General features: G+C 41.3%; 1 protein-coding gene across 3 annotated transcripts in view; it reads right to left on the bottom strand.

Annotated features, from left to right (window-relative positions):
* Nucleotides 1-13,811, bottom strand: part of SIPA1L1 (signal induced proliferation associated 1 like 1) — a 380,780-nt gene extending 366,969 nt beyond the window's left edge. For 2 of the 3 annotated variants that reach the window (XM_077818751.1, XM_077818753.1), the window contains exon 1: nt 12,551-12,615. The gene's annotated coding sequence lies outside the window, so the exon portion shown is untranslated. Of the gene's footprint in view, nt 1-12,550; nt 12,616-12,793; nt 12,858-13,779 lie in introns of those variants that run through there. The other variant, XM_077818752.1, reaches the window with a different exon arrangement.
* Nucleotides 13,812-21,053: the final 7,242 nt, after the last annotated feature.

Genomic DNA, 21,053 nt, shown 5'->3' with positions numbered 1-21,053 from the left:
TCTCTTATCTTAAACTGTTGTGCAAAACTGTTGTGTTTAATTCCAGAGATAGCTATTCACACCCACCCTTGTTTCTCTAATATCCTTGACCAACACAGCTACAGCACTGCAAACAGATATTCAATCATCATTAATAAGCATGGATCAGACATATTTGTGAAGGGCTACACTATAGTACAGCTACGGACCTTCGCAGTCTACTTGATTTCTTTTCCAACGCAAAGAAACCTTTAAATACAACTGAATTAGAAACAATGACAACTCATATCCTCAAGTTTTGCCCATACTATACATACACACCTTAATGACTTTTAGGACCAACAGATATACCAACCAAACAGGAGTGGCACTTCATGGTTAGCACAGATTTGGTTTCTGCCTTTGGAAAAAGATACACTCCACTGACACCAAGCTTTGCTGTCTTATGTTCTCGGTACCAAAGACACTTGATTAAGGCCAGGTCTATGCTACACAGTTAGGTCAATGTAAGGCAGCTTACATCAACCTAATTAGGTCAATATACACACTGCCGCCTTCTCCTGCAAACGTAGGCTCCGTACTACATCGACAAAATAACTGCACCTCCATGAGAGGCATAGAATTTATGTTGGGGTAGTTAGGGCAACACAGCATCTTTGTAGACATTGCCTTACTTACATTGGCTGTTGGTTGCTCCAGCAAGGAGCCATGAAATTGACAAAGCTGGACAAGGGCTACCCCAGCTCCCCACTCCCAACCAGGCTGCAGCCCAGAGGCTCCCCACTTCCAGCTGGGAACGGAGAGCCAAGAGCCGGGGGGTGGGGGAGCCGGGCTCCCAACGGGGAGCCACACGGAACTCAGAGCCATGGCTCTCACCCACCACACTGCCCCTCTTCAGTCAGTGGAAGCACTCCTGGTGAGGACACGCACCACCAACAGAAGGAGGGTAATGTGGACCTAACATAGGGAGACTTAGGGCTGTAATGTAGACATGCCTGTAAGAGGCCAAAAGATTTTCCAAAATGTCAAGAGCTTTTTTCACCTACACTTCAGCACTAAGGTGACAGCAAAGAAGGTACCTGTTGCTATTCCTTATTTTTTTAAATAGAAATATTTGCATTGAAAATCAAGCGATGCAAATATAATACACAGTAACTTATTAATTACACAAGTAAGGATATCAGTTTTCTTTAAAAAAAAGCATGCATTCAAAAAGTATTTTTTACTTGGCAACAACTCTAAGCCCCTAAAATGGAAAGGATTTTTTACCTGATTTATCAGCTACAGTTGAACAGTGTAGATGCATAAACCAACCACAACTTAAACAGGGGTACTCTGCATCACATTGTGCATATAATTACTTGATTTTTTAAAATGTTAGCTCTCAATGGTGCTTAATTACTTTAGCTGCAAGCATATGCATGTAACACCCACATACTGTAGCATAGCCAAGAACTTTTGTTGCCACCTGTAAAATGTTACTGAAATAGCACAGCACTGCATCAGAAACTCTACTCTTGCTCCATATAGAGAAGGTAAATGGAATATAGAAGGTCACACAAAAACAAATATACCTTCTTCATTATCCATTGTTATAACTTTATCTCTGGTACCTCAAGATGACTATCCAATTCCCAGATCTATTTAAAATAACTGTAAATGAGAAACCATTAAACAGCGTTAGAGTCCTTAAACCAGTATCTACACTAGCACTTTTTACAGAAATGAGCTGCACCAGTGGTGATAGCAACAGCTCTAGTATAAGGCAGCACATGTGTTTCAGCCATTGCATCATCTAAACATAATAGGAAAAGGCCTATGTGAAGCTGAGGGTGTAAAGGTTCTACTATATACCCAAGGCCTAGCAATCAGCTAGGGCTGGAGCTACCTTCAAGAATCTGAAGAGAAGCAACAGCTAAAACTCCAAACTGATTGTGTTCTTTGCAGCATTCACCTGGTTTCCCCCCCACCCCCCTGTTTCTTCTGGTTGGTTTTCCTCATCCCTTCTCTCACTCTCCAAGAGGGAACCATAGGGAAACCTGGGGGAAAGCATCTCTTTAGCCCCATCTCTTCTTCCTTTACACCTCACATAGTTTCAACAAGCATATTTACACAAATGACTCAAAAATCTCCTACTACTACTGGAATACATCAAAACCCACATTACCCTCCAACAAGAGCCATATATCTGTTTCTCCACTCTCTTATGCTGGATGTTCTGCTGTCAACTTTAACTTAACGTGGCCAAAGCTAAATTCCTGATCTTTCTCCCAAAACTCTCTTCACTCTCCACTTTACCATTGTTAACACGATAATATTCCCAATCTCTCAGGCCTGTAACTTTGTGATCACATTGGACTCTTCCATTTCAGTTGCCCCACACATTCAGGCTGTGTCCGAATCTTACCTCTTCTTGTTCCAAAACATTTCTAACATCCTTCCTATCTTTTCTTTTTCTAGACCTTTAGTGCTCAAACTTTTACTGTCACACCCCCTACTTACCAGTAACAGAATCTGTCCGTGCTATCCTACCCTCGAATTACTGCACAGTTGCCTCAACAGAGGAGATTGGGCTGAAGACAGAGCTGGGGGCTGAACTGGGAAAGGATAAGGAGTTGGGGTTAGAGGCAGAGCTGGACTGGGGACAGAGAGGGAATGAGGCAGAGCTGGGCTGGCGATGGAGCAGGGGGCAGCGTAAAGCTGTGGCTGGGACCAGAACTGGGCAGAGAGAAAAGTGTAGCTGTAGCCAGAGCAGGGGTGGGAGTGAGGTGGAGCGGAGCTGCAGCTGGGACTGGAACAGAGCTACAGCCCCATGGGGGCTAGCCTGGGCCCTGCTGCTCCCTCCCCAAACTTTCCTCTATATCCCCCTAGGGGGGGTATGGCCCACAGTTCAGAGACCACAGACAAAATTCTCATCGTCTCCTGTTTTCATTACCACCTCCAGTTTCCTTAACACCCATATTTCCACTCTCCAATCGATTCAAAACACAGCTGCTAAACATAATTTCCTTGACTTCTCACTCTCTTCCTGGATACCCCTCTTTCACCACATCAACTGCAAGCTTCTTCTCCTCTTCAAAGCCCTCCACAACTGTTCTCCTCCCTAATTCTCTGCTTGTTTCTTAAAGCATCATGCGTACCCCAATCTGCCCAAGATGCTGGTCTCATCTGATCATCTGTCAGCTTCCCACACAAACATCTCCTTTCACAGTGCCCCTTACGTCTTCTCCCTGAACTTGTTTGTAAGGCTACTGTCTTCTCCATCTTTAAATCTCCTAGCCTTCTGCTTTGACATCCATGAGAAATCAACCATTAATAAAGGCTAGGCTAAAAAGTAATTGGGAATACTTGACACTTACAACATATACAAATTTGCAATTTTAAAAATCAAACACCCAAAATCTCTTCCCCTTCCTATCCTGCACAGGGTTATTTGTCTTCTTTGGTTGTGCACTTATTGATGATAGGACTGTATGTGATCAGTCTTGCTTGTGCACTACAGAAATTTAAATATTATAAATAATAAAAGTCAACTAAGAAGACCAAAATCTAACTTCCATATTGTTTTTTTTTTCCGATTTTGCACAGATGATGGTCTGAAGTAAGAATTTGTTTTTCCAGTTTTCAGAGAACTGTATACCATATCAGCTGCTGAGCAAGCTGAAGAGCATGTCCACAATGTATGCTCTCTTGTCCTTGACAGGAATAAACCTGTTGGCACTTTGAGATAAATATCTCCCTGTAAGTAATGAGATGCTGAAATTAAACACATTAAAAGGAATAAAATGGTAGTTGTCCAACTACAGAAAATTGCAAAATGTCCTTTCAGCTGCTTCTAGTGTGAAAGCATTCACTTGTAAATATTGGGGTTTGACCAAACTGGCAGTAAACATATAATGGCTTTTTTGACTAGTTGTATTTTACCAAAGCAGTGCTCTAAACTAGGATGAATTGAATCTTGTCATATAAGAGTTACCTAATCATTGCTATTCACTTGTTTTAATAGTCATTCTAAGTTATCACTCAGTTTAAAAATCTTGACTGCATCAACATTTATGTGAATGACAATAAAATGGATATTATGGATTTAATCAAACAGATAATTCCTTTAGCGTTCGGGGGGGAAGAAAGGTTGGTCTCTCTTTTTATTTAGCCTAGTATACTGATGGCCCTTTAAAATTCTCTTTTCACATCTGAAAGTAAACACTTGTACCACAGTGCTCATATTAAAGGATGTCATAACAATGTTATTAAACGACAAACAAATCGAAGTAGGTTTAAAGATTAAGGGTTTGACTACAGGAGTGGGTTATTCTGCAATAAATTAACATGTGAATTTAAAGCAGAATAGCAATTCTACAATATCTTCCTGTGTGGACACACTGGCTATGGCTACACTAGAGAGCTCTCCCATCGACTTAATTAATCGACCCCTAACTAGCAGCAGCAGCTATGTCGGAGAAGTTCTCCCGCCAAGACAGCACTGTCCACACCGGCGTTTAGGTCCCTGTAACTTATGTCTCTCAGGGAGGTGGCTTATTCACACCCTGAGCAGCATAAGTTATATCGACATAAGTGGTAGTATAAACATACCCTCTTTTTCAGGAATCAGAGTGCCATTTTCCAGGTTAGCTTAATCTGCTTCCAAACTGAATTAAACTAAACCGGAAAAAGGCACTCTTAATCCTGAATAAGTGCATCCACATGGGGAATTATTCCCCAACAACTATTGCAGTCAATTTCCCCATGTAGACAAGCCTTTAATAAAGCCAAAAAAATAAATGTCTTTTCATCTTAGGAAAAAAAATATACAATTCCATTTTCCTTTAGTACATATTTCATAATTTCCTCTAATTAACAGAGGCGTTGGTGTGTTAACAAAGATCACTTCTACTCTTTCTGCATCATACTGCAGTAAAGATATAATGCTGACTTTTTGACATCACAGTAACTTCCATGGAAACAAAGGTATGTGAAATACAAGCTGACGACTTCACTGCAGGGGAGTCAGCAGAAAGCCTAGTGGGACAGTTAGGAAGACAGCCTTCATTCAAACATGATCTTTTTCAATAACTGGAGAGGGAAAATGCAAAAACAAGAACTGGGCAAGTAAGTTGCTTTTTATATAAATATTTGTTTTCTTTCTCTGCCTTCACAAGTTTGCTTTATCTTGAAAATTGTTCTCCAGATTTCATTCTTTGCTCAGGCGGCTGACAACCACGAACAGTAATGTAACGGTCTATTTCAGAGGTTCTTAAACTTCATTGTACCACGACCCCCTTCTGACAACAAAAATTACTACTCGACCCTGGGAGGGGGGACCAAAGCCTGAGCCTGCCCGAACCCCGCCACTCCGGGTGGGGGGGCCAAAGCCCAAGCCCCACTGCGCTGGGCAGGGAGGCAGGGGGAAAGCAGTCAAAACACAAGGGCTTCAGCCCCAGGCAGGGGATCTGTAACCTGAGCCCTGCTGCCCAGGGCTTTGAAGCCCTCTGGCTCAGGACTTCGGCTTCAGACGCAGCCCCGGGTGCCAGCAAGTCTAATGCCAACCCTGGCGACTCCATTAAAATGGGGTTAGGACCCCAAAGTTTGAGAACTGCTGGTCTACCTTTTTTTTTTTTAAGTCACCAAAATATGTACAATAAAAGGTTTAGCCAACTTGAGAATTGAAACTACAACAATATTGCCAATGTAATGTAGTATGTAAAAGATACACTAATTTATGAACTCAAGATGTTTAGGGGTTTTTGGTTTTGTTTTTTAAGGGATGAGAATATTAAACATATAAAACTTGTAGAATTATTCAGTCCTTCAGCATAGCCTAGAAGTTTAAAATCTAATTTAGTCTTTCAAAATTATACATTTAATACTAGAAGCCTGGATTGTATTCAGCAGAAACCTGGCAGGCCCACTAACATTTACTCTGCAGAGTGCAGTATCCACTTACATGAGACATGCACAAATATCTCCTTTGCCACCATCCAATTAAACAGTTCCAGGCAAATGTAAGTTAATTAAAAGGACTAAGGAGAAGGGGAAATATAGACTCCAAATAGCATTGCTCCTTAACTGAGTAGTTCATTCTTACAGTCTAAAGAATTCAGACTGCCAATTCAGTAAAGAAGTGTTGTCCGGAACAATAACTAAAAGATATACTTACCGGTGATTAAATTAAAATAATAGTTTACCTGTGAAGTGACAATCTTAGTTATTATATGAATTTGTAAAAAATAAATATCTATTTGCACTGAGACAATACCTCTCAAAAAAGTCTCAAAAAACTCTTTACCAGTTTGAATTTACTTTTCCACATTCTCAGGGGCATATAAATTATTATTTGTTGTCCACTAATTTCTAATCTACCTTTTTCTACTGGTACACTAGGTCTCACATTTGTAATGCAACAGCAAGTGAAGTTTGCTTTATTCTGCAAGCACCAGTTCTTCAGAAGTTTGAATAGTGCAATAAAGTGAACTCTCAAAGACAGACATTAAAAAGATAATGTTTTATTATTGGCCTCTTACAGAAAAATGTGTAGTTCCTAGGTGTCCGTGGATGAAAGAAAAGAAATCAGGTTTTCTGCCACAGAGGTCTGCAACCTCACAGCCAAAATTAAAGCATGTGCATAGTCATCGGTGACACTGCTGATATCCCAAGCAAAAAAAAACCACACAAAATGGACTAAATATGAAAAAACTACAAAGCATTTTAGCTGAGCCACAAAAAGTTTTCTACCAAGATGCTTTGGATTTTTTAAAAGACAGCTAAGAAATTCCTACAACTACCACTTCATAATTTAGTGCTTATTTTTTCCATCATTTATCTGAACCAGACAGATTGGAAAAAGTTGGAAGTTGAAAAACAAATTCTTTTTGAAATACTTGTTACAAAAGGTGTAAGATTTGCACTGCATACTTCAGGTGACTATGTGAAATACAAAGAGAGAGATTATTTTACATTAAGCACGGAAGTAACAACTGCAATTTGTTATTTTAAGACTTTAGAAACAAAATAGGTCAAATTCAACAACAATAAATATATTTTAATTTCAAAAACACAAAACTTAAACGTTTTTCAGTATTATGTCAAAATTAGGTAGTTACTGGACAGAAGAGCGACATGTATTTTTTGTCAAGCAACACGTCACCTCTTGCAACCATTAGCTGTACTTGGCTAAGCAAAAAAATAGGCAACAGACGTGAAGCAAGATATTTGCTTACTTTCCTGGCTGAAGGAAAGATACTATTAAAACTGACACTGTGATACCAACAGGCAGCAACTATGTTTCGGTGTAAAAGAACTCTTCATAAACAGATTGGAAAGACAACTTTTCCTTTTAGATGCCCTCAATTTCTACTATAGTTAGTACTTCATACCAAGACAAAAGAAACCAATAAGAAGAACAAACTGGTTTAAAAGCAAATGTGTTGTGTGACAGTAATATTTACATCAGTTATCAATATTTAAAAGCCAACAGATGGAACTTTCCCCATGATCTATTTGATTTTAAAATTTTACATCTTCAAACCACTCAAATAGTCCTTAACATCTGTGAGGTAAATGTTATCCCAATTTTACAGATGGGAAAACTAAAACAGAGAGAATAATTCTGTGCCCAAAGCCACTGAAGGAGTCTCTCTCAGAGCTGGGATTACAACTTGGAATTCCTGTCTCACAATCCTATGCACTAACCAGAAGGTCACCCCCATCTCCCAATAACACTTAGCACATGATTTTCTGAAAGTACACACACACACACACACACACACACACACACACTACGTATCTCAACACAAAAATAATCCAGATAATTTATACACAAACAAGTTGTCTTACAGAATCTTGTATTTTCCAGGACTATGATATATCTGACAGTAATGAACAGCCACATAAAACTCTATGGTTGATACTTATCATTCTAGCATCTGAACCAGGCATTTAAGTTTCCAAAGTAATATGAATAGAAGCAGAGAGGATGAATTTTGATCTAACAAACAAATCTACAGGGGTTTTTCCATATTATATATATATATATATCAGATCTCTTTGAAATAACACTAAAAAGGATCCTCCATTAGTGATTATGAAACTCACCAGTTGCAGATTTTTTTAATTAATTAATTTGCTCTATTCAAACGAAGTTCTCTTTAAGGAACATTCCCACAAAGAAAAAAATCTTCAGAACAACTAAGCTAATGTTACACTAAGCACAACAGGCTCATGGTAGATCCCAATCCAGAGTCTGAAAATCCCACTTGCCTACTTGTATTAGTAAACAGGAAGATGAATAAAAAGGACCAAACTTGTTAACTTCTGTAGAATTTAAGCTTCCATGTTAAAAAGAAAAAAAAGAAGTATCTAGCCCTTATGTTAATGTAGATACCCTTCCAAATGTAAGCCAATACAGGATTCTCTTTCTGAGCACAAAGACAAAGGACTCCAGTGTCTCTGCAACTACTCATAGGTCTCCCAACACAGTGGTTCTCAACCAGGGGTCCGGGACCACCTAGGGGGCCGCAAGCAGGTTCCAGGGGGGCGGCCAAGCAGAGCCAGCATTAGACTCACTGAGGCCCAGGGTAGAAAGCCGAAGTCCCAGTACCTGGAACTGAAGCCGAAGTCTGAGCAATGTAGCTTGGGAAGAGCCCTGTAGCATAGAGTCCCAGGCAATTGCCCTGCTTGCTACCCCTTAATGCCAGCCCTGGCTTTTATATGCAGAAAACCAGTTTTTGTGGCACAGGTGGGCCACGGAGTTTTTATAGCATCTTGAAAAAGCACCTCGGAAAGAAAAAGGTTGAGAACCGCTGTCCCAACTGACACCAAAGTGACTGCTATCTAGGACCCATGGGTAGAACAAATGACTATGAATCATATTAGTTTTACAAAGCAACTGCTTAGAAAAAGCTAGAACCAGTTTGAGGCACTAAAATATTGCTACTCAAACTCACTGTCCCATCGCCATTTTTGGCAGCACCCTCAAGGTATAATATTTAGGCATCCATCTAGCATGTGTAAGGTAAAGTGTACAAGCTCTGTCCCAAACAGTTTGGGGTTTTTATTTTAATTAAAAACAAGAACCACCACAGCTTTTCATATCCCATAAGATATCACTTTAAACAAATTCAGCTTAAATGTCCATCATTAGAAATTTAAAATGAATTCACTGATATATTAAGATTAACATACTTAAAATTTCCCATTTAGAGAGATCTATTTGAAGTCAAGCCACTGAGTCATATCTCCCTGGAAACATGGAACAATCTAACATGGTATTTTTTCCTGCTAACAAAAAGGATATTTAACATATGATTAGTTTTAAATGCAGAATGCCGCATTGCTAAAGGAACAACAGATTGGGGTTTGTACCCCCTTTAACAAAGAATCTTCAGGCAAAGTCTCTTAAAACCTGGATTCGGAGTAACAGCCGTGTTAGTCTGTATTCGCAAAAAGAAAAGGAGTACTTGTGGCACCTTAGAGACTAACCAATTTATTTGAGCACTTAAAACCTGGAAAAGAATATGGGCACTTTTCTGGATGGCAAGTAACTTGAAATCAATGGAGGTCCATTTTCATACTAGGTACTATATAGCAATAACAAACAATCTTTCTTCAGGAAGAGGAATTCCAGAACAGTAAAGCCTTCATCCTGCCTTCTGATAGACAGTGCACAGCACTGGAAAAAGTTCAGCTACTGTACATGTGAACAAGAGAAGAATAACCTGAACACTGATTTCAAAGTAAATAAAGCAAGGACAAAGATATTACGGAATCATCATATAAATGTTTAAAAAGTTAATCATGTTAACATGTAGACAGTAGTTGCTGAGAAAAAATGCAAAAATTTTAAAAGTCTGGGAGATGCTGCAACAGCCAAAGAAACACCGAAATAAAATAGTGTTTCCAACAAACCAACATGCAGGTTCAATCAGAATAATTTTTAAAGCACTGGAAATATCAACATTAGAAAGCCAACCAATCTGAGAGATCAAAACTTTGATGAGGGCAATGGTGCAACTGTTTCCACACCACAGTGGGATACCCTGGATTTCCAATCAGTAGTGCAAAGAACTGAATAGTTAGCAGCAAACCCCTTATTGAAGGGATTAAACTATTGATATGGAGAGAGCTGTGCTTTTGTCTTCTATACAATCAATACACTATAGTACAGTACAGAAAGCTGAATACAAAAGAGTGAAATGGGCCTCAACTCTTTCACACAGTAGAGTAACTTGTTTGTTTTCTCAGTGGCTTGTCCTTTTTTCACCTGGCTTTCCTCTGTTTGCAAGAATCCTGAACCAAATACTCTTGCTAAGCAGAACAAAAACAGAATTAAATAGCTGTTTTAGTAAGATAAAATATATGTTCAGTAATAGTAGAGTCTACAGTTTTGCAACTAAAAGTGTGTCAGATATATAGTTGAAAAATATTAATATGATTGAGGAGAGAAGTTACATTAGAATGCAAACAAAGTTCTTGAGATACCGCAGGCGAGAGACTGCATAGGCAAGGAAAAACCTCTCAGTCATTTTGAAGACATGGGGAATGGAGGTAAGATTTTTGGACACATTATCAAAATAGACTTTAAAAAATAGCTACAAAAATGTAGAAAGTAATAAAGAGATTTGCTAGACCAAAAGAGATAAACAGAAAAAAAGCCGAAAAAAGAAAATCATAAAGAAGTGATCATACATGTTAAGACAGAAATAGTAAAGACCAATGAAGAATACAGCAGTGCACAAATCCCAATTAAAATTTCATTTCCCTGTTAGACTTCTTTATTCTGATGCTGACATCTACACCTGCTAGTAGTCACAAACTCCCACCTTTGTGCAGATTCCTACATTCAAGTCACAGCCAGTGACCCCATTTTGCTTGCCACCTTGCAATATAAAAGATTCGCTTAACCGTAACTAGAAAAGGAGTACTTGTGGCACCTTAGAGACTAACCAATTTATTTGAGCATAAGCTTTCGTGAGCCGTAACTGTTAACCACGTATTTCCATATGAACTAGTAATACTAACAACTAAACAGAAATTAACAGCAGTAGCACCTACTCAATGCATTGCTGAGCAACGTACTAAGTACATTTTCCTTAATCAACTGACCATGTGTAAGCCAGTTACACAGGCAACTTAATTTTTTCTGTTCCTAATTATCTATTATTATGAAGATTGAATTCATTATTCAAATAATGTCTATCATGTAATTCAGACACTTCTACTTCCTGAACTCTATGAAAGCTCCCATTAAAAAAAAAAACACTAATTAAAAAAGGAAATGCAATGTGCTTTTTTGTATTACCAGCAAAAAATCTCAAATTCCCACACTGTGTTTCTGACTTAATGACTGGTATGAGATCTGATGGCCTAAGGCATGAAAGCCTTGACAGTGAAATACAATGTTTAAACCATTTCTCTGACACTTCTAACGCAAACTTTTGCTTCATTATTTCCACTTTTCTGATCCTCCCAAAAGGAGGGGGGGAAGGAGCTAGTTTGGCTTGATTGCACCTTCTAAATAGAAAATTATGACCAAACTTTCCATCAAACAAGACGACAATCATATGCTATTCGATCAACACTTATGCTGACTACAAGCAATTTTCTCCTTAGAAAATTGCTTTATGATTTAACCTTAAGAAAGTTAACACTTCACTCCCACGTAGCAGTCACTATGGTCAAGGGTCTGAGTCAGAGTTTCATCATGAAAGGATTGCTTTCTAGAGGAAACACCAATCTAAGTTCACCCAGATAGAGCTGGAATCTAATGAAATCTGACACCTTCACCTCCCGCCCCCTAAAAGCAAATTTACATTGTATTATCAGCTAAGGACACAGCTCACAGATACACTTAGGCCTGCATGCGTTAAGGGATTAATTAAAAACAGCATTACTAAAATATTCAGTGTAGATACTATTTTAAAGAAATCTTGTGAGCAGTACTACTCACAGAAATGCACACACACATTTTAGAAAAAAATGTCTTCTCCATGTAAAAAGTCACACACACACAGTAGTCAAGGTTACACAAGGAGATTTTCCTTTAAGTTGAGCAATTCCCCTTTTTGTACTGCTGCTTTATCAGAAATGAATAGATGCATTCCTCATTAAATGAACATGATCAACCTTATAATTGGTCAGTGTATGTGTATATTTTATTCATGAAAAGATACACAGTGAGAAATTCAATGTCACTAGTTTTGAAAATATAAAATGGAAAAGGGTGAAGAATGAGGTTGAAGTCTGCCCCCTCCTCTTTTGTCTCTTTACCTGGTTTTCCTCAAACACAAACACAACAACTACCTTATTCCATGAGATCCAGTTTAAGGCATCCCCTGTATTTCACTTCTCCAGACTTCAAGGAAAGAAATTAACCACCTCCAAACATTTCATTCCTCCACTCCCTTACCAAGGATATAAACATTTAGATTATCGGCACTGCCTTCAAATGAGCTAATCATCATTATTGTGGTGTCAAAACAGACTCAAAACAACTACAAAGCAAAAGCTGGCTTTTAACAAAATGAATAAAAAGTAAAGCTACTTGTATACTTATAGCACCAAATAAATAACTCACTTCTTATAGTGGAAACAGCCTAAAAATCAGATTATATCCCACCCCAGGGATTGCTCTCTGATTTCAGTAAGACACCTGAAGAGAAATGTAAAATTTAAGAAATTTTTTGTTTGTATTTAATGTTTTACTGCTTTCCTTAAATAGTACATGCAGTACTATAAGTAATGGGTATATTGCCTAAATCATCATTTCCTATTGTCATTTCAGAGCAACCTGAGCCTTGGTTCACTTAAAAGAGCTTACCCCCTTTTCCTTTCTTCCCCTCCTTGGGACCGTTTAGAGCCGTTCCCATTCGACGTTCCCCTTCCTAAAGAGAAAACACACATATACACAAAAGCAGTCACTACTGCACCTCCTCCTTCCACCACCACCTCCCTCAGTTTTGTTCACAGAGGAAAAATACCATCGGGGGGGGGGAAATAAGTCCATGCCACTTTTTGCTGAAAAAGGAGGTATCCAAGAAGCAGCAGAAGAAGGTGGGGGTAGAAAAGCCAAGTTAATATTGCTGCTTCTCCCTCTCTTGTTTAAGTTGGGGGCAGGGTGACTGAGTGTGAGGAATCCTCATGTCCAACCCCCTCTTTTTCCTCCTCCGCCTGTCTCATCGGAAATCGGCTCCAGTCAGAGCCCCAGGACTTTTTCCCTGATCGTCTTGGGGCTGTTAAAGCCGGGGAGGGGGGCAGAGAAAGAGCGATCCTCTCCTCGCATAGAATCAATACATCAGCGCTCCGCGACCTGCCCCACAAAAATCTGGGGGGAGAGCAAAAGACAGCGAGATGGGGTACAAGTACATACTCTTCGCGGGGTCAGTGCCACGCAAGGCTCGAGGACTCCCCACGTACACATGGCAGTTTTGGGGGCCAGAGTCTAACTGACCCAGGGATGGGCGAAGGAGATAAAGAGATTAAATTAAGAGGCTTGGAGGGGTCTCTCCCCATGAGTGGCCAGTTCTCTCCAGGACCCTCCCCACCACCAAACTCTGGAGACTGCGGAGGCGGCGGCTTTGGCTAGGGAAGCGGGCCGGCCGGTCTGGTCTGTCTGCTCACGATCAGCTCCACTCACTCTCCCCCAGGCTCGGGCTGGTGGGTCGGGAAGGGGAACAGGGTGCCTCTCTCCAGCTCAGGACGAGCTCCACGCAGGGCCCCCCCACAAGGCTAGGGGCTGAGGGACGAGGAGCGGGTCCTGCCCCCGCAGGCTCCATGCTACCTGCCCAGCTCCCGCTCTGAACTCACCCAACAAAGTTGCTGCGACTGCTGCAGGAGCCTCCGCGCTGCGCTCCCTCCCCAGCTCCCGGGATGAGCTCACCCCGGCGCCTGCTCCGCCTGCTGCCAGAGGCGCTCTCGCGAGAGGAGGAAGGGGGGCGGGGAGCAGCCTTCCTGCAGTTGCTATAACAACGGCCAAGCGGTGGGCCTAGCGGGGAGGTTGTAGCCTGTGCAGGGGGCGTCTCTGTAGCTCCGGGGCTCGCCCGACCGTCACTGGAGCACGCGGGGACCCTTTGCCCCCCTCTTCGGCGCGAAGAGTCCGCGCAGCAGGCGCCCGAGGTGGGACGAGGCCGCACCGCGACCCCAGCCGTCGGGTCCCGGGCTCCAGCCAGCCGAGTTGGCCACGGAGAGGCCTTGAGAGTCCGGAGTTCGGGGAGGAGCGGACAGGTGGCAGGGCAGGAGAGTTACACCAGGTAGTCAACAGCAATGTGAGTTAGGGACACGCACAGGGCCCTTCGGTGGCTGGCGCGGGTTTTCACCGCCGCTGGTTCAGTCTGAATGTATGCGTAATTTAAAAAGAAAAAACCCATAGGCTCTGCATCCTTGATGCAGGGATACTACTGTTGAAATGCACCCCCCGCCAGGGCAAGCCCCAGGCATCCCCAACCGCAAGGCAACTCTACTACAGTCACCTCACTTCAACAGATAGTAGAGAGTAACCACACAAAGATTAGATTGATATCATTACACCTCCCCTCACTCTGGCATGACTCAAACCCTCTCTCTCACACACATGTGGTGGGCTTTTTGTGTTGGTGGGCAAACACCTGTGGTATTTTCAATAGTTTTGATCTGTTATTGCATAAACTGCAGAATTGAGAACACTGCTGCATCTTTAGCTGGGTGCAAACTTTTAACATTAGATATCCAGTGGTAACCCTACTGGGTAAGGTTGGTGGGATGTCTGTGCACATCCAGACCTCTTGAGACATCTGAGTAGCTCTATGTGCAGTGCTGGGGAGAAGCTGGTAGTTGGGGTACATGTAGATATCAATGACATAGGTAAAGGTAGGGGAGATGTCCTAGAGGCAAAATTTAGGCTGCTAAGTGAGAAGTTAAAGTCCAGGACCTCCATGGTAGTATTCTCTGAAATGCTTCCAGTTCTACATGCACAGACAAGCAGACCTGCAGGGTTTCAATGCATGGATGAGATGACAGAGTAAGGACCAGGGATTTAGATTTATTAGGAACCGAGGAATCTTTTGGGAAAGGAAGAATGGGTTACACTTAAACCAAAATAGAACCAGTTTGCTGACATGTAAAATTAAAAAGTTCATCGAGAAGTTTTTAAACTAAGGGCTTGGGAAAGTTGACAGGAGCAGAGGAGCACAGAGTTTGGACAGATACATCCCTTATCCTACTGAAGAGGAGAGAATAGAAGTTCATAAAATGCAGGTAGGAACTGAAGAGAAACAAGCAAATGAAAGGGAGTTTCATTCAGTTACATCACATGGAGGCAGACAATTAAATACTGACATTTTATAAGTGCATGTATAAAATGCAAGAAGTTTAAATACTAAGATGGATGAACTTGAGTGCCTGGTATCAAATGAGAACATTGATATAATAGACATCTCAGAAACTTGGTGGAATGATGATAATCAATGGGACACAGTAATACCAGAGTTGGTCATGCTGGTGGAGGATTGGCATTATATTATAGTAAAAATCTTAAATGAATCAATTTGTACCATAGAATCTCTGTGAATAGAAATTCCATGCTTGAATAATAAGAGTATAGCAGTAAGAATATATTACCGATCACTTGACCAGGTTGGTGAGTATGAAATGCCCAGCGAGATTAGAGCAGCCACAAGAACAGAAAACCCAATAAACAACTATCCCTATATTGATTGGGAACATGTCACCACAGGCTGGGATGCAGAGATGAAATTTCTAGACACTATTAATGAGTACTTCCTGGAGCAGCTAGTCCTGGAACCCACAAGTGGAGAGACAATTCTTGATTTAGTCCTAAATGGCACACAGGATCTGGTCCATGTGGTAAATATAGCTGAACTACTCTGTAATAGCAATCATAATGTAATTAAGTTTAACATTCTGGTAAGGCTGGGAATACTAAAGAAAGCCACCATAGCAGCATTTTAACTTTAAAAAGGGGAACTACACAAAAATGAGGCTATTTAAGTGGAAATTAAAAGGAACAGTCACAAGAGTGAAATGTCTGCAAGCTGCATGGAAACTTTTTAAAAACACAATAATAGAGCTTCAAACTATATGTATACCCCAAATAAAAAACACCACCATCACTAAACAACACAGTAAAAGAGGCAGTTAGAGACAAAAGACATCCTTTAAAAATTGGAAGTCAAATCCTACTGAAGAAAATAGAAAGGGGTATGAACTCTGGGAAGTCCAGTGTAAAGGTATAATTAGGCAAGCCAAAAAAGAATGTGAAGAGCAACTAGCAAGAGTCTCAAAATTTCTTTTTTAATACATCAGCAGCAGGAAGTCTGCCTAACAATCAGCCGGGCCAATGGATGATTGAGGTGCTAAACAAGCACTCAAGGAAGACAAGGCTGTTGCAGAGAAGTTAAATGAATTCTTTGCATCAGTCTACACTGCAGAGGATCTGAGAGAGATTCCCACACCATAGCCTTTCTTTTACAGTGACAACTCTGAAAAACTTTCCCAGACTGATGTGTCAGTAGAGGGAGTTTTAAAACAAATAGATAATTTGAACAGTGATAAGTTACCAGGACTGGATGGTACTTACCCAAGAGTTCCAAAGGAACTCAAATATGAAACTGCAGAACTATTAACTTTGGTATGTAACCTATTGCCTAAATCAATCACCCTCTATAGTAAATCACTGGCAGATAAATTCTTCTGATTTTTACAAAAGTCTACAGAGGCAATCCTGGTAATTACAGGCTGGTAAGCCTAACTTCACTACCAAGAAAATTGATTGAAACTATAGTAAAGAACATAATTATCAGGCTCATAGATGATAACAATATGTCGGGGAAGTATCAACATAGTTTTTGTAATCATGCCTCACCAATCTATTAGAATTCTCTGAGGGTGTGTAACAGGTGCTTGCTACTCACTGCTTGGCAGCGCCTCCTCGTAGCTCATCTGGGGAATTAGCTCGCCACTGTCTGTTCCCCGTCCAGCAGTCACTCAACCCATTGCCTCAGTCACTCACTCTGCAGTCCCTTTCTCACTAGTCAGGAGTTTCTGCACCTCTCCTTTGTGGCTTAGCTCTCCAGCCAAGTCACAATTGCATTCCCCTTCTGGGGTCTCTCCAAGGTCTCACTCCACACAGACTCAGGCAGACTCTAAATCCACTCTGCTGACTGTGCTGCTCTCACAATGGCTTGTAGGGGTACTCTAGCCTGCCCTCACCTCTGAGTTCCAGTCCAGGAACCCTCAAACCAGTTTTCTCTTTACTGCTCCTTCCCTGGACTGCTTCCTGCATTCCTATTAAAGGCTTCTACTCTCCCCCCTTGTATCAGGGAGTGTGACTGCAGGCTTCTTCACTGCAGCTCTCTTCCTATCATCAACTCCTAGGCTTTACAGAAGCCCCGCCTGCTCATAGGTAGCGGGTATCACAGGCTAGGGGAGGCTGAGCCTCCCCAAACAGCCCTGCATGGCCCAGCTGCTTCCTGCTGGTGCTCTTCCCCTGTGGCCGGACTGGGGCTAGTGGGGGCCGGCCTGCAGCCCAGGACTCCAGGCAGCTGCGGTCTGTGCTCACGCCTGTCCTCCGGAGTTGGAGGCCTGTGCCACCAGCCTGGTGCTCCGGGAGTGAAGGGTGTTAGGAGCCGCACAACCTGCCCAGTGCTCCAGGACTGGAGGCAACATGGTTAAACAACAAAGTAAAAGAAGCGGTGAGAGGCAAAAAGGCATCCTTTAAAAAGTGGAAGAAAAATCCTAATGAGGAAAATAGAAAAGAGCATAAACTCTGGCAAACGAAGTGTAAAAATATAATTGGAAAGACCAAAAAAGAATTTGAAGAACAGCTAGCCAAAGATTCCAAAAGTAATAGCAAAAAAAATTTAAAATACATCAGAAGCAGAAAGCCTGCTCAACAACCGGTGGGGCCACTGGACGATCAAGATGCTAAAGGAGCACTCAAAGATGATAAGGCCTGTCAAGGTTCCTCCCCCACTCTGAACTCTAGGGTACAGATGTGGGGACCTGCATGAAAAAACCTCCTAAGCTTATCTTTACCAGCTTAGGTCAAAACTTCCCCAAGGTACAAAATATTCCCCCCGTTGTCCTTGGACTGGCCGCTACCACCACCAAACTAATACTGGTTACTGGGGAAGAGCTGTTTGGACGCGTCTTTCCCCCCAAAATACTTCCCAAAACCCTGCACCCCACTTCCTGGACAAGGTTTAGTAAAAAGCCTCACCAATTTGCCTAGGTGACTACAGACCCAGACCCTTGGATCTTAAGAACAATGCACAATCCTCCCAACACTTGCACCCCCCCTTTCCTGGGAAATGTTGGATAAAAAGCCTCACCAATTTGCATAGGTGACCACAGACCCAAACCCTTGGATCTGAGAACAATGAAAAAGCATTCAGTTTTTTACAAGAAGACTTTTAATAAAAATTAGAAGTAAATAGAAATAAAGAAATCCCCCCTGTAAAATCAGGATGGTAGATATCTTACAGGGTAATTAGATTCAAAAACATAGAGAACCCCTCTAGGCAAAACCTTAAGTTACAAAAAAGATACACAAACAGAAATAGTTATTCTATTCAGCACAATTCTTTTCTCAGCCATTTAAAGAAATCATAATCTAACACATACCTAGCTAGATTACTTACTAAAAGTTCTAAGACTCCATTCCTGGTCTATCCCCGGCCAAGACGACTACAGACAGACACAGACCCTTTGTTTCTCTCCCTCCTCCCAGCTTTTGAAAGTATCTTGTCTCCTCATTGGTCATTTTGGTCAGGTGCCAGCGAGGTTACCTTTAGCTTCTTAACCCTTTACAGGTGAGAGGAGCTTTCCCCTGGCCAGGAGGGATTTCAAAGGGGTTTACCCTTCCCTTTATATTTATGACAAGGCCACTGTGGAGAAACTAAATGAATTCTCTGTATCGGTCTTCACTGTTAAGGATGTGAGGGAGATTCCCAAACCTGAGCCATTCTAGTGCTAAGGTTAACTAACATCACATGTTGGAGATTTTGCCTGTGTCCAGGAGTAGTAGACCCTACTTGTGTAAGTGCTACAAAGGTCAGAACTTGACTGAATAAACTTATCTTCCAGAAAGCAGGCCTTATACTCACGGGTGTAACATTAGAGCTAATGGGGAACTGTATGCCTCAGTAGAGCCCTGTGAAATTAAAAAAAAAAGTTATAATTTTATTTTGGGAGAAGTTCATTTTGTTTAATGTTAGCCAAGCAGAGACTGGGTGGGGTGTTGCAATGCCATTCATATTTGGCCCAGCTGCTCCCCCTGGCTCAAATCATGATGATGGAGGGGTGGCTGGACCAAACCTGAGTGATGGTACAAAAAACTGTAGCACACACAACTGCAGAGAGAACCACACGTCTTGAATCTGTAGTTGTACGGATACCAATGAGCATACTTTCCCTTTTAAGACTAACATTGTTTGCAGTGTTGTTGTAGCAGTGTTGGTCCCAGAATATTAGAGAGACAAGGTGAGCAAGGTAATATCTACGTATGCTAAACAATCTATTCCACCTTGTATTTAGCTGTGACATTCTGAGTTCCTTTCCCAGACAAGAGGAAGAGCTCTCCTTTGGTCAAAAACTTGTTTCTTTCACCAACTGAAGATGGTTCAATAAAAGATATTATCCCACCCCCTTGTCATTTTAAGTCTAATGCAAATCTTATTTATTAAATGAAATTCTTGGATCAGGAACACTTTGGATAATAAAAGCCAAAATGATAACTCTGATTTATGCAAAAGTAACTGCAATCAAATGTAATTTGAAGGTATTTTTAAGAAAGATGTTAGTGTTTTTATTTTAAATCAACACTTAAGCAATACAGGAATTGCCATACCAGATTGGACCAGTGGTCCACCTACTTGAGTCCAACAGCAGCCAATACCACAGGCTCCAGAAGAAGATGCAAGAAAAACTGAAAAGAATTATGGAATCTCCTACTCAGAGAGGAAGTTTTTAATTTGCAAATGAAGAGGGACAATCTCTGTCACTGAAAATAGTAAATACCATAATATTTAAAAAATAACACATATACCACTTTTAATCCTGAAGGATTCCAAAGTATTTTACATAGTGCATACTGTATTACACAGAACATGTGTTAAAAGAACATTATTGAGGTTGTAAAATTAAATACACAAATATTAGAAAATGCCAAAATTAAGATTGCGTGTGCTATTTTAATTTGCACCCTTCCCCACCCACATGTGAATACATTATAATACCATCTTTAATTCCACAGTCATTTGCTATTTTTTCCACAGGACCTCTATCTCATTCAGTGCACAGGATGGACCTATTCTGGGGGTGGAGCAGGTTTGTGGAGAGAAGGAGATGATTGTTTGTAGAACCCAGCTTCATATGATGCAGAAGTTTGAAGGTGTGTGGTGAATGAGACAGGGTGTTGCCCGAAGAGAAAGGATGGTTTCATGGTCAAGGCAGTTGAATGCTACCCTAGAGAAATGGATTCGATCACCACGTATACCAGAGTTCCTATGTGGTTCTAGTCAAGTAACTTACACCAAACTTTTCACAGGTGGTCGCTCATTGTTTGTTCCTCATTTTGCAGAAATGAGAAGTACTTACAGCTGAAACTCAGGTCAAGGGGACCTATGATTTAAACATATAAAATGCTAAATAATGCTAAGTTTGCTGAAAAATCAGGTCCCAGGAATTTTGGCACCCAAAATTAGTGGACTTTAATCTCTCTGGGTGGGAATCCACAAAGGGATTTAGGAGTTGCAATGTGGAGTGTCACAGCATTATCTTTTAGGCACCTAGAAAATCCAGGAACAACACTTCAGTCAAGAAAGCCAAGTTGGTGTGTAGGCTCCTAGGCGGGGAAGAGATGGGCACCTCCTCTCTCCAGAAAAGCCAGCATGTTGGGCCAGGAGCTGCCTAAGATAGCCAATGGGAGATGCCAATCAGATGGGTTTGTGCTAAGCCCCACCTCTCTGAGATTGGTGCCTAAATCCAGGCTACAGGGAGTTCCCCTTAGTGATACATAAATGTACACTCGCTGCCTGGAGTGGATGGTTTAGGCACCTAAGGTATTTGTCACAGAATGGGTTAGG

The sequence above is a fragment of the Eretmochelys imbricata genome, chromosome 6, assembly GCF_965152235.1.
Source record: "Eretmochelys imbricata isolate rEreImb1 chromosome 6, rEreImb1.hap1, whole genome shotgun sequence".
In the NCBI taxonomy this organism is placed as follows: domain Eukaryota; kingdom Metazoa; phylum Chordata; order Testudines; family Cheloniidae; genus Eretmochelys; species Eretmochelys imbricata.
This window is presented reverse-complemented; position numbering and strand designations above follow the sequence as displayed.